The sequence below is a fragment of the Gracilinanus agilis genome, chromosome 3, assembly GCF_016433145.1.
Source record: "Gracilinanus agilis isolate LMUSP501 chromosome 3, AgileGrace, whole genome shotgun sequence".
Lineage (NCBI taxonomy): Eukaryota > Metazoa > Chordata > Mammalia > Didelphimorphia > Didelphidae > Gracilinanus > Gracilinanus agilis.
In genome coordinates this window covers 306,192,145-306,206,061 of record NC_058132.1, presented here as the reverse complement: position 1 = coordinate 306,206,061, position 13,917 = coordinate 306,192,145, and positions in this window count along the sequence as shown.

Below are 13,917 nucleotides of genomic sequence, written 5' to 3'. Positions count from 1 at the left end.
ATATAAGAAAAAGAAGAGGTCTTATCTCTCCATCAATAATAGTATATGTAAATTCAAGTAATAAAAAGAATACATCTTGTTTCTAGGTTTGAGATTTATACTTTGTGTTTCTATATCCTGCTTAGGCCATCTCCTTGGTCTTTGTTTGTACTAGTATCAATTCTAGTAAATCTTATCTCCAAACAGGTTATGAATTTATTTATCACAAAGGTATGGTATTGAACTTTTAAAAAATGCTAGGAACAAAGAAAATTTTAAGACAATTAGATTTAAATTTATTATTAAAGTTTTCTAAAATTCATCTCTAATACACACACACACACACACACACACACACACACACACACACACACCCTTAGTTCTTCTTTCCACAGTTTGGAAATCTCTCATCTAGAAAAAGAAGAGTACCTGAGACAGAGCCTAGAGTGACATCCATGTAAAGGCTAGAGATACCTTTTTCTATCATGTATACTCTATCAACTGGTTATATGTAGCCCTGGATTATTTTGTTGGTTGTTTCATGTGATATTTCATAAAGAATACTGGACTTAGTTTTTACATTTCTTCATAAACTTTCTTCTTTCTACCTTTCTGGGCTCCCTCTCCTCCTTTTTTTTTTTGAAGATGGTAATAGTTTTCCCTGTCTCATCTAGGCTGGCAGTATAGAGGCCATTTATAAGTCCTTTCCCAGTGATGATCTACGTGGAAGCTTTAACCTGCTCTTGTTTTCTGGCCAAGAGTTGGTTGTTCACTCCCCCAGAATGCAGTGTGGTGGCTTTCTACTCTGGGAGCTCACAACATTAGCTCTGCACTTATTGTAGATACAATGAGCTTTTAGCCTTATTATACCTCACAATTCCTGAGCCCACCATCTTCAGCCTTTCCCAGTTGCCAAGACTATAGGCATGGACCACACTTCCCTTTCCCCATCTTTTTATAAGATGTACCTGTTCATGCTCTCCACAAGCTGGCTATATTGGCTCTCTTGCTGCTTCTTGTTGAGCATCCCTCCATCAGTGCCTTTGAACTAGTCATCTCCCCATCCTGGGCAGCTCAGCCTCTCTGCCTCTGCTTCTTGGATTCTTTGACCTTCTTCAAGACTCAATTGAAAGACCATTGTTTGCAAGAGACCTTTTCTAATCCCCGCTTCCAAACCGTTTACACCTCCCCTTGAGAGATCGCCATCCATCTACACTGTATATATTCCATATATCAGTGTGTTGTTTCCCCTATTTGAAAGCGAGCTTCTTGAGAGTAGGGACTAAATTTGCCTTTCTTTGAATACCCAGCACAGTGCCTACCACTTAGCAACCATTAAATAAATGTTTATTGACTTCTGACTGATAAAGGAACAAGTCCCAGCTTGGAAATCTACAAGTAACTAGTAGGTGACTCAGTTCTCTTATTTGTAATACGGGCATAATGATCCTTTAATTTCTTTCTTCAGAAGTCTATTTTTGAGGAATGTGTCCTATAGCCTATAAATATATAATCCTAAAGGAAACACATGGCAGTTTTGATTATCTTCTAAATATCCAAAGTCCCTGAGAACAAGAATCTTTTGTAACCCCTGTGTCATCTAGTCCAGTCCTGTGGAGATGGCTCTGCATCCACAAGTACAACCTACGATTATGTAAACTACCCCCCAGTCACTGAGCAATTGAGCGACAAAGCCAAGAACAGTCATCAGGTTCCCTATGCAAACAGCTCACAAACACCTTCCTCCACAGAACCTAATGTAATGGAATGTTGCTTGTCCAGAATGATTGCGGGGCTTGCAGGTATATAATCACTCACTAGTCAGTTTGTAAATACTTTGCAAATTGCCTTATTTGTTAATGTGAAAAGCACTGTAGAAATACAAGGTATTATAGTAACCAGGGCTGAACATGGGAGATAAGGTATTGTGGAAATATGAACAAGTGAGTGAGGCATCAGTGTGTGTCATGTATCCCTCTGCTGGGAAGAAGCTTATAGGTTCTCCCCTCACATTTTCTAAGAACACCGACTCCCCTGGGTGAATAATTTGAAGGACAAATTACCACTCTTCTGGGTACCAAAGCCAGCTATAAGCTGAAATTAAATTAAATCATAAAGCACTACAAGAAACGGAGGGAAGAGTCAGAAATATAAAACCAAGGGAATCCAAAGTTAAGCATGAAATATTAGAGTCAGGGCTATGTCCTTGCCTTCAGTGCTGATGAAGTAAAAATGAAACGCGCCCTGGTTTGAGCTTAAAGGACCACCATCAAATACCCATTGTTAAGCACTTACTCACCAACTATTGTAATGACTTTAATTCTACGAGGAGGGGGGAGAATGAGAGTGGGAGGGGGGGGGCTGCAGTTGTGAAAGTGAAAAGAACACTCAAACTGGCTCAGTCACTTACTAATTGAGTGACCTTGGGCAAACCTCTCTGGATCTTAAGTTTCCTCATCTAGAGAACGAGGGAATTGGATTACAGGCTTTCTTGGTTCTCTTCCAGATCTTAAATTCTGTGATTCTTATCATCATCTTGATAGTTCCAAAGGTCAAAGTGGTCAAGCACCAGAGTTTCCAGGGTTTACCTCTTAAACCAGAGAAAGCTCCTTATGATCTCTCACAACACCAGGACCAATCACCCCATCAAAATTCTTTTTGTCCCTCCCTCCCCCAGTCTTTACCTCAGATAAATAGGGATCAGAAAGGATAAAGGTGGCTGTGGTAATAATACAGGTCACAAAGCTTTGTTTAAATAAGGATGAAATGTAAAATCCTCTGACTTTTAAAGTCTCTCAAAATCTGGCCCTTTCCAGTCTTATACTTAATTGTTCTCTATGTACTTCATGATCCAGCAACACTGGTTTCCTCTCTGTTCCTCCCACATGACTTTCTATCACCCAGATCATCCATTGCCTTTTCACTGGGCTGTCCTTTATGCCTGAAATGCTCTCCTTTCTGACTTTTGCCTACTTGCTTTCCTCTGAGATTTCCTCCTATTAACACTATATATATTTGTCCTTTTTTTTCAACCCTGAAAAAATTGTTTGAATGTTGTCTTCTCCATTAGATTGGGAGTTCTCTGAGGGCAGGAACTATGTTTTGTCTTTCTTTGTATCAGCAGTGCTTGACATGATGCCTGGAACATATTAAGTACATTTGATAAATGCTTATTGATTGATTTATGAGGTAGCCTTGATGTAAGCTCCTCTTATGTTTAGATTCCCACCCTGCACTCCAAAGGGTGATTTATTATTTGTTCAAATTTCTGAGGTCTTAGCAGCTATGATAATTCTGATCACTTTATTCCTATCTGAAGACTTAGACCAGTGATAACAAACCTTTTAGAGAAGGAGTGCTGGGCCCCACCCTTCAGAGACCAAGTGCTGTGCTCCTCCCCACTACCACATGATGGGTACAGCCCACTCCACACCCCTTACACCACACAGGGAAGGGAGAAAGTACTCCCATTGGGCTGCTGGGCTACTAGGTGGGTGAAGTGAGGAATATCCTCAGTGAGTATAGAGAGGGTTAAGGAAGTGGCCCAAGCTCTCTGCTCCCCTCCAGCTCTGCCACCTATGAGCCACACACCTTACCCCTGTGCATTCCCATTGGGCTCCTGGGCAGAGGAGGCAGGATGTGAAAAAATGTCATCAGGTGCAGTGGAGAGGGGGAAGGGAGCAACTCTGCCTGAGTCTCTCTGCCTTTCTAGTAACAAACTCTGGGTGGGGAGGGAAATGTGGCCAAATGCCCAAAGAGAATGTTCTGCACGCCATAGGTTTGCCATCACTGACTTAGACCCATCCAACGCTTTAGATTCCACTAGGCTTTTAGGCTGAGGAGATATCAGGAACTGTAGATTTAAGGTCCTAGGACCTGGGTTTGGTCTTTCATGTCTAAGACCTTAATATTAATTGCATGCCTGCTTATCTAGTGCATGCTGCTATATTCTTCTGATTCCTGGTACAACTGTCCAGTCTTCTTCCTAGCACCTGCCGCTAAGAAAGTTCTCTGCTTTTTTTTTGTGGGGGGGGGGGGGTGGGTCAGTATGTTCATCTTCAGTATGATTTATCTGTTGCCTCCTGAAGTCTGGTACTAATAGCTGTACTTTCTGTATTTTTCTAATTTAAGAAATGAGCTCCAGTACCTAGTCTGAATCTTAAAAAGTCAATCCCCTAAACTAGCAAAATTTAGGAGAGCAGATAGATATATTTCTAGTCTTATAGTACCTCATCTCGGAGAAGAGCAAAGGGACCAGTTTGTTGGTCCCTCCAGACAGGAATCAAAATCTCCCTTGAGAAGGGGTAGGCTATAATCCCAAGATATTTACTAAAGCTTCCCTGAGAATAGCATTTAGCAAAACCCATATTACAAACACATAACCTACACAGGCAATACTGCCCACTCTTACACTTCAAAAAGGTATAAAAAGCTATATTACTTCTCCATTAGATTATTTGCATTTTAATAGACAAGAAGTCTTAATCCAACAGCAATGAAACCTAGCAATTCAGTAGAAAGTGCCCTGGATTTGGAGTCAGAGAACCTGGATTCCAATTCTGATTCTGACTTTAATTACTCAGGTAACTAGAGGAGAACTTTTTGGGGTCTCCTTTTCTTCATCTTTGAAAATAATAACAATAGCTAGTATTTATGTAGTGTTTTACAAATATCATTTCACTTCATCTTCCCAGCAACCTTAGGATATAGGTGCTATTGTCATCCCCATTTTATTAATGAGAAAAGGGAGGCAGATTTGCCCAGCTAGTAAATGTCAGAGGTCAAATTGGAACTCAGGTTTTCCTGACTCCAAGCCCAACATTTTATCCATTGTACCATCTAGTTGCATAGTCTCAGAGTCTTTTATGTATTGTGATGAAGCATTAAGAGTAGGACCCTTGTGGAGGTAGAAATGTACAATACTGGTGTAATCTAGTTAACTTGGGGAAATAATATAAATGAAGACAGAAGAAAGCAACATAATTCACATAAAGTATTGATGTACAAGCTCTTCAAATGATGAATGTTGTACACTGATACTACTCAGAATGCTGATGTTTTTTGGCTATTTCATGCAGTAAGATTTTTTTTTAATTAGAAAGACTTGTCTTTCTTTCTCTCTCCCTTCTACAGGAATGCATCCATCAGTGTCAGCAGGGAGTCCTGAAACAGTCTAGAGATTTTCCATCTGTCTGTGCTGCTGTTTTAGCTTTTCTTGGCCTGATGAAAAAGTAGTACAAACAACTCGACATTTTCTTTTCTGGCCCAGTAATTACTCACATTTCCTTTTTCTTTTCTTCAGTATTCCAAGTGGTTCAAGATCTACTTCTCTTTTTTTAAGCAGTGAGTCACATGCTACTTTGTGTTATTCTGAAGACTTCTTTAGAGAGACCTTGATGATATGTCCTGTTCTTCTCTTACTACCTTTCCTAGATAGGTGGTTGTCATAAAACATTGCCTTCTCCACTTTAATGATATGATTGGGAAAGTAACACAACACCTTAAGTTCTGGTAAGAAAACAAATCTTAACAATTAACATATGTCCAGTTTTAAAAATAAATATATCTATATCTGGAAAGTTATAAATAACCTTCAGATTCTCATTTTTAGAGTCTGTTATCTTCCTAGTCACCAGTGTCCCAATGGTATTTGGCAACTAGATGGTTCAGTGGATGAAGAGCCTAACCTGGGACTAAGAGGACCAGAGTTCAAATCTATCCTCAGATACTTTATTAGCTATGTAACCATGGGCAAGTCACTTAACCTCTGTTTACCTCAGTTTCTTCAATTATAAAATGGGGAAAATAATAGTGCCTACCACTCAGGATAAAAGAATTAAATTAGATAATATTTGTAAAGTGCTTAGAATAGTGCCTTACATATGGTAGGCGCTGTATAAAAGTTTATTCTCTTCCACCCCCACCCATTCCCAACTCCTTCAGTAGTAACAAGAAAGTCAAGGATCATTTGTGCTAATTATAGTGTATGCAGAAAACGAAACTGAACATAAAATGTGTTTGAAGAGTCCATAGTTCATAGCTGGCTGGGCTAATGGGACAGATAAGGATAATGTTTGCTGCTGACTTTTTTTTCTGTATAAACTAACAGAAACTCATAGTTCAGAGACCATCATTTCTAGTTAGCATCTGAAAAACAATCTCCTATACAAAATCTAGGAAAAGGAGTCATCTATCTACCTCTTGAAAGATAGGAGACCACTGAAGAACTTGCCTCAGACTTTCCTGAAAAACTTGAGGTCATTCACTGAGAGCTCCCTCCTTGCCCCTCCTTATGTCACATCCTTCAGAGTTCTTCTCCAGCTATCTCCTTTTTTATCATTGTCTCACATGAAGAAGTGGTCTTTCCCTCGTCAAGACCAACTCTACTCCATGCATGTTTGATCTCATCTTCTCCCATTTCCAGCTGATTACCCCGTTCTATTATTTCCATCCTCTAATCCTTGATTTCTGTATCTACTAGCTACCTACAAACATGTTCTTGTTTCCCCTATCCTTAAAAGGCCCTATAAAACCATTCCAACTAGCTATCATCCTTTAGCTTTCCTCCCTTTCATGGCTAAACTGTTTCAGCTTAATCCTCCAAATCACTAATAATAAGAGGAATCAAAAATTAAACGGCCCTAAGATTTCACCTCATATTCATCAAATTGGCAAAGATAACAAAAGAAAGGAATAGTTAATGTTGGAGAGGTGTGGAACGACAGGAACACTAATGCATTGTTGGTGGAGTTACAAAATTTTTAGGAAATTAGGAGTGGCTTCTATTTATATTGAAAATTTTTTACTGTAATTATACATCTTTTTCTCACTGTAGGAACTAAACATCTTAGAAAGATATCAAATGTTTGATACATTAAATATTTGATATATTAGAAAGAGCTCAGAGAACAGAATTTTAGAGCAGGAAGATATTTTCTAACGCCCATATTTTATAAATGAAGCTTAATTGCTCATTAGTTATGAACAAGGCCTTACTACCTCTCCAGGTGTGACAAGAAATCTATTTAGATTTGCTAATAGATTTAGTCATGTCCTTTGGGGCCTATTTAAACCTGTAAAAAACTAGTTGCAATCAGATTCAAGTGCCTGGCAGCAGAGAAGTGAGACTGTTTCAGCTAAACTCCTGAGGAGGAATTGTTTGGAAAAGGAAGGACAGAATTTCAGGCTTTGGCTTCGGTCTCCCTTTCCTCCTTCCTCCTCTAGATGAGAAGAGGACCCCATTAACTTCAAAGGTCTGGAAGATTTTGGATTTCTCATTTTCCTGTCAACATCCCAGCAGCATTCCTGGAACAACGATAGCCATATTTGTGTTAGGAGCCCAGGACAGACTGGATGAAGGTATAAAGCTCTATCTGGGGAGAGCATCTTACCAAGGAACTACCAAGATCCATGAGTTTCCTCCATGTGCTTTCTAAGTTTGAACCTATTTTCTCCTTGACTTTGTATACTTGGTCTTAGACATTAGATGTGCATCCCTGGTGAAGTCACTGTTTGCCTCAGTTTCCTCATCTGTAAAAAAGAGCTCAAGAAGGGAATGGCAAACCACTCTAGTATCTTTGTCAAGAAAACCCCAAACGGAGTCACAAAGAGCCAGATATGGCCAAAGATGCCTAAGCAACAAGTGAAACAGGCTTTTGAGGGGATATGTTTTATACTGATTGTTCTTATTCTACCACCTTAGGAAATACCCATTTCTGGCTAAAATTGACATCAAATGACAATCATGTCAGTAAATGGCATTAGAAGAACAACCTCCATCTCCTCCTGGTTAGTAGAAGCTTGAGCAATAACATTTATATAAAGATCAATTCAGTGAGAAAGAAGTAATATTGTCATGGGAATATGCTGCCTTCCACTTGGATACATGAGAAGTTTGGGGGAAAGTTCAAAATCTTTAAACAGAAGTATGATAGAGTGGTAATGGAAGAGTTGATTCATCCAGAAATCTGCTGGGGATCTCTCTCCACCAAAAGCAGAGAAGCTGACAAATTCTTAGCGTGCCTTGATAGTTTTCATCTTCAAAGACTGAAGAAAACAATAAAGGGAATTACTACACTGCATCGTATTATGACCAAAAGAGAAGGTATTTGAGGCTTAAGGAGAAATAGTGGAACTTTAATTTTCTAAGTGGTTTCCAAGACCACTTATCTTAGAATTCATAATAGAACAGGAGAGGAAAACTGGGCATATTCTGATACGTATCTTAGATTTTGGCCAAGTGACTTTCAAAAGGTTTAGAGGAAAGGAGAGGTAGGACTCCATGGTCTAGACTAGAGCAGTGGTGAGCAAACTTTTTAAAGAGGGGGCCAAAGGAAAGGATGTGCTCATCTGTCAGTCTGTTTCTAAGGCAACTCTTTTGAAGTTTCATTGTATTGTATCCTAATCATTGTATTCGTCAGATTAGTAATAATGTCACAGGGCTGGATAGAACATTTCAGGGGGCTGCATCTGGCCCGCAGGCTGTAGTTTGCCCATCACTGGTCTAGAGAGAAAGTCAGTCTAGGAGGGATAAGAAACCATAAAGGCACAAAGAGAAAATTTGGATGGGGAGAAAAAAAGGAGAACCATCTAAAGAGATGAACATTAATATGCAATGGTTCCCTATTGCCTCCAAGATCAAATATAAAATCCTGTTTGGCTTTTAAAGCCCTTTATAACAAGGCCATTTCCTATCTTCCCAATTTTCTCATATCTTATTCCACTCCATCCCTCCAAGTACTCTATGATCCAATGATATTGGCCACCTTCCTGGCACTGAAAAATGTATCCAGTACCACCATGTAAATCTGAGTGTACCCATGATTTTCATTCCCTTTAGAGATATGTGACAGTCTCTTGTAAGGAAGCTGCCCTAAGTACCAGACCTAAAGTCACAGCCATAAATACCTTGATTTCCCTTAGAAATCAGTTACCTACCTGGATTGTAAATTTGATTTTGGTACAACATGAACCCAGCCCCTTTTTACTTTTAATTTGTCAGAGTTGATTCTTCTTGTTACAAAAGTTTGACTTAAAAAGGTGCAGTGCAGCCTGAGTTCAGAGCCAGGCCCATGTAATGCATATTGTTTGTCTATAATTAAAAAACTTCTTTTTGCTACATTTTTCTTGAATCTGCCTGATTCCTTCAGGGTGAAGCCCTAACAAAGAATTCCCTTTTCATCACTGTTCCTCAACACAAAAGACCACTTCTCAACTTTAGGCATTTTCACTGGTTGTTCCCCTTCTTGGAAATTCTTTTCCTCCTCTTTCTGGCTTCCCTAACAAGCAAGTCGCAGCTAAAGTCCCAACTTCAACCAAAGCCTTTCCCAGTCCTCCTTCATATAAATTCCTTCCTTCCATTGCTTATTTCCAATTTCTATATTGTATATATCTTATATGTGCATAGTTGGTGGTATGTTGCTTTTCTTATTAGACTCAAATGTTCCTGAGAGGAGAGACTCTTTTGCTTTTCGTTGTAAACCATAGCTTAGAATTGTGCTTTACAAATAGTAGGTACTTAATATAAACTTGTTGACTTGATTTAAAAGACATATGTAGAAGATGAAAACAAAAGTAAGTAATGGAGGAGAAATACAATATCATGGCACAGGTATCTAAAAATGGCATTAGAGAACTGAAACTTGGAAAGAACTAAAGAACCAAGACCAAGAAAAAAATGATAGGATATCAAAATGTAATGGTTTGGTTTTTTGATATTTTAGGTTGAAAAAAAGAGGATCAATGAAGAAAGAAGAATGCTTCTTTGTAGGTGGAATCATAATAAACATTTATGAATCACTGTTCATCAGTAATTGTGCTAAGTTCAAGGAATACAAATATAAGCAAAAATGAAAGATAGTCTTTGTATATGAGGAATTTACATTCTAAAGAGGAAGATAACACAGGAAAAGAAGTTGATCAGGGGAGATGGAAAGGAACCTTGGGGAGTCTAGAATAGAACTAAGAGAGAAATAAGAAAGTGAACATTACTAGCCTGAGAACTTTCTTAAAATGGAGGGGAAAATGCCTACTCTTCTGGTTTTGCTTCTGATTTTTTTTCTTCTTCTTCCTCTGTCAAAGAGAATAATTTTTGGACTAGAAATGGGGTGGGGGAGGATGACTAATAAGTATATGAAATCAGTGGTGTGCTGGTAAATGTTTGACAACCAGCTCCCCAGGGGGAAAAATGCACCCACTATACACTTTTAAATTTAATCTGCATTATTAACATTTCCTCCATAATTTTCTTGTCTAGACAATTCTCAAAACAATAAATCAAACCTCTATTTGCATTATTTGCTGATTTCCAAGGTGTAAATGCTCACACTGAAATTTTAACAGTTCACTTAAACCTGTTTGAGTTGGCTCAGCACTCCCTTGACATAGGCAATTTAACTTGACTTTAATTCCTGGCAAAATTCTAGAGTATATCACTAAATGGATGATTAGTGAATCTACTTTAAAAAAAAAAAGGAAGAAAAGATCACAAAGAACCAGTATAACTTCATTTAGAATAGATTATTCTACGACCTCCAGGAACTGATGCAGAGTGAAAGGAGCAGAAGCAAGAGAACATTACACACAGAGACAGATACACTGTGGCACAATCAAGGGTAATGGACTTCTCTACTACTAGCAATGCAATGATCCAGGACAATCCAGAGGAAATTATGAGAAAGAATGCTATCCACATCCAGAGAAAGAACTGTGGGAGTAGAAATACAGAAGAAAAACAACTGTTTGAACACATGGGTTGATGGGGATATTATTAGGGATGGAGACTCTAAAGGATCATCCTAGTGCAAATATCAATAATATAGAAATAGGTATTGATCAATGACACATGTGAAACCAAGTAGAATTGCGTGTTGGCTATGGGAAGGGGGTAGGAGGAGGGGAGGGAAAGAACATGAACCGTGCAACCATGGAAAAATTTTCTTAATTCTTAATCAATAAAAAATATTCTAAATTAATTAAATAAACTTTTAAAAAAGAATAGATTATTCCAAAGGGGCAAACAGGTAGTTCAATGGATTGAAAGCCAAGTCTAGAGATGGGAGGTCCTGGGTTCAACTGTGGCCTCAGATACTTTCTGTGTGACTCTAGATATGCCACTTAACCCCCATTGCCAAGCCCTTACCACTCCTCTACCTTGGAACCAATACACTAAGTCAGAAGGAAGGGATTTAGAAAAAAAAAAATAGGTTATTTCTGATAAATTGTATTTTCTTCTTTTGACACTGTGAGTAGACTGGTAAAGATGATATTTGGAATGTCATAAGGATGTCTGATCACAAATGGAGATGGGCTGGTCACATAGTGCCCTGTAGTATCCTAGTCATGTTGGAAGGAAGGCCCCCCAGCGTTTGCGTGCTCTTCTTTGTGGAATTTATGAGACGGCAGGGGACAAGGGTTGTCAGATGGGCAGAGTAGATGGATCTCTATCTCACCGGAGAGAATGGCTTACATAGATTAAATCACACACCTACCCTCTGAATATTTTAGTTTAAGTCCCAACAATACAAAGCCTTATTTATAGAGGGCAGTGGATGTTGCAGTGGATAGAGTAGAGCCTGGAGTCAGGAGGACCTGAGTTCAAATTCAGCCTGTGTCACCTTAGACCAATCATTTAACCTTTGTATGTCTCAGTTTCCTAAACTGTGAAATGGGAACAGTAACAGCTCAGTGAGCTATTACAAGGATTAAATGAGTTAATATTTATAAAGCAATTAAACTAGTGCCCAAAGTAGGTGTTTAATAATGTTCTTTTTTTCCTTCCTCTGTATAGCAATTCTCTATAAATAATTATTGTGTCAGAAAAGCAGAGTTCTTTACTCTAATTCATATATATTGTTAATGTGTCTAGAAAGTATGCTAAAACATAATTTTGAATTCCAACAAAACTCAAAAGAATTTCCTTTTGAGCTAAATCAATTGTATAAAAAAGCAAGCCATTCCCTAATTGATAAATGGGCAAGGGACATGAATAGGCAATTTTCAGATAAAGAAATCAAAACTATCAATAAGCACATGAGAAAGTGTTCTAAATCTCTAATAATTAGAGAAATGCAAATCAAAACAACTCTGAGGTGTGTTGTGAGGAGGATTAATAAATGAGTGTTTAGGAGACTTAGCAGAAAGGGCTGGATAATTCTAAATGGAATGGGAAAGTAGGAAGTGTGGTTGCTCTCTCTGAGATAGACTCCATGGTGGTTGGGGATAAGTTGTAACTGATCCTGAGAGACCTCAGAGGAAGAGGAGTTTGTACCCTGATTTCCTGATATCTGGAAGGAGGATTTTGCCTGTGGGAGGTTAGGTAGAGACTATAAAATCTAACCTGAGTTGCTGGTCAGCTCAGGTTGGTTTAGCTCCCTGACTTACCCAACTGAAGTAGTACTGGCTGAAGACCTGGGAAAGCTGTACCATCGCTGGAGTGTGTCAGGACTCTGCTGTGAGGATACCCACTTCAGTTCTGCTATTCTTGGGGCCCTGCCTTGTTTTGGTTGTCAGTTCAGTGTAGATAAGACCCTCCCCTGACCCTGCCGGTTGCCCATAGTCTGGTAGTTTCTTTAAATTAAACTTGTTAATGAGCTCTCTTGTCATTTACTTGCTGGTTTCACAGACTCCCTGTTCAGGTGGAGCAGTGTGACAGTTAAGGTCTGTCACTTCTGTCAACTCTCATTTCCCCAAATAGCTAACCCCAGTTTCCCTGGCTTGTTTGGTCCCAGACTATTGCCCATTCCTGTCTCCTTCTCACCCTTCCGAACCCAGATAAATATTTAAGTTAACTTCCCCTGGTTTTTCCCATAAGAGATACCACCTCACACCTAGCACTCTGGCTAAAATGATGGCAGGGGAGAGTAATGAATGTTGGAGGGGATGTGGCAAAATTGGGACATTAATGCATTTGCTGGTGGAGTTGTGAACTGATCCAACCATTCTGGCTGGCAATTTGGAACTACGCTCAAAGGGCTATAAAAGAATGCCTGCCCTTTGATTCAGCCATACCATTGCTGGGTTTATACCCCAAAGAGATCATAGATAAAAAGACATGTACAAAAATATTTATAGCTGCGCTTTTTGTGGTGGCAAAAAACTGGAAAACGAGGGTATGCCCTTCAGTTGGGGAATGGCTGAACAAATTGTGGTATCTGCTGGTGATGGAATACTATTGTGCTAAAAGGAATAATAAACTGGAGGAATTCCATGTGAACTAGAAAGACCTCCAGGAATTGATGCAGAGTGAAAAAAGCAGAACCAGGAGAACATTGTACACAGAGACTGATACACTGTGGTACAATTGAATGTAATGTACTTCTACACTGGCAGCAATGCAATGACCCAGGACAATTCTGAGGGATTTATGGAAAAGAACACTACCCACATTCAGAGGAAGAACTACAGGAGTGGAAACATAAAAGAAAAATAACTGCTTGAACACATGGGTTGATGTGGACATGATTTGGGAAAAAAACTCTAAACAACTACCCTAGTACAACTATCAATAATATGGAAATAGGTCTTGATCAGTGACACATGTTAAAACCAGTGGAAATGTGTGTCAGCTATGGGGGGGGTGGGGGTGGAGGTTGGAGGGGTGAAGGGGAAAGTAAGAACATGAATCATGTAACCATGGAAAATTTTTCTAAAAAATAAAATTAAAAAAAGAATTTCCTTTTGTTCAGTTATACACACATCATAGGCTTACACATCTTCGTGGTTATAGCAATCATAAGATTAAAAATTATGGAGAGCCTTGGGGGCAGCTGGGTGGCTCAGTGGATTGAGAACCAGGTCTAGAAACAGGAGGCCCCGGGTTCAAATCTGACCTCAGACACTTCCTAGCTGTGTAATCCTGGGAAAGTTACTTAACCACCATTGCCTAGTCTTTACCACTCTTCTGCCTTGAAATTAATACCCAGTATTGATTCTAAGATG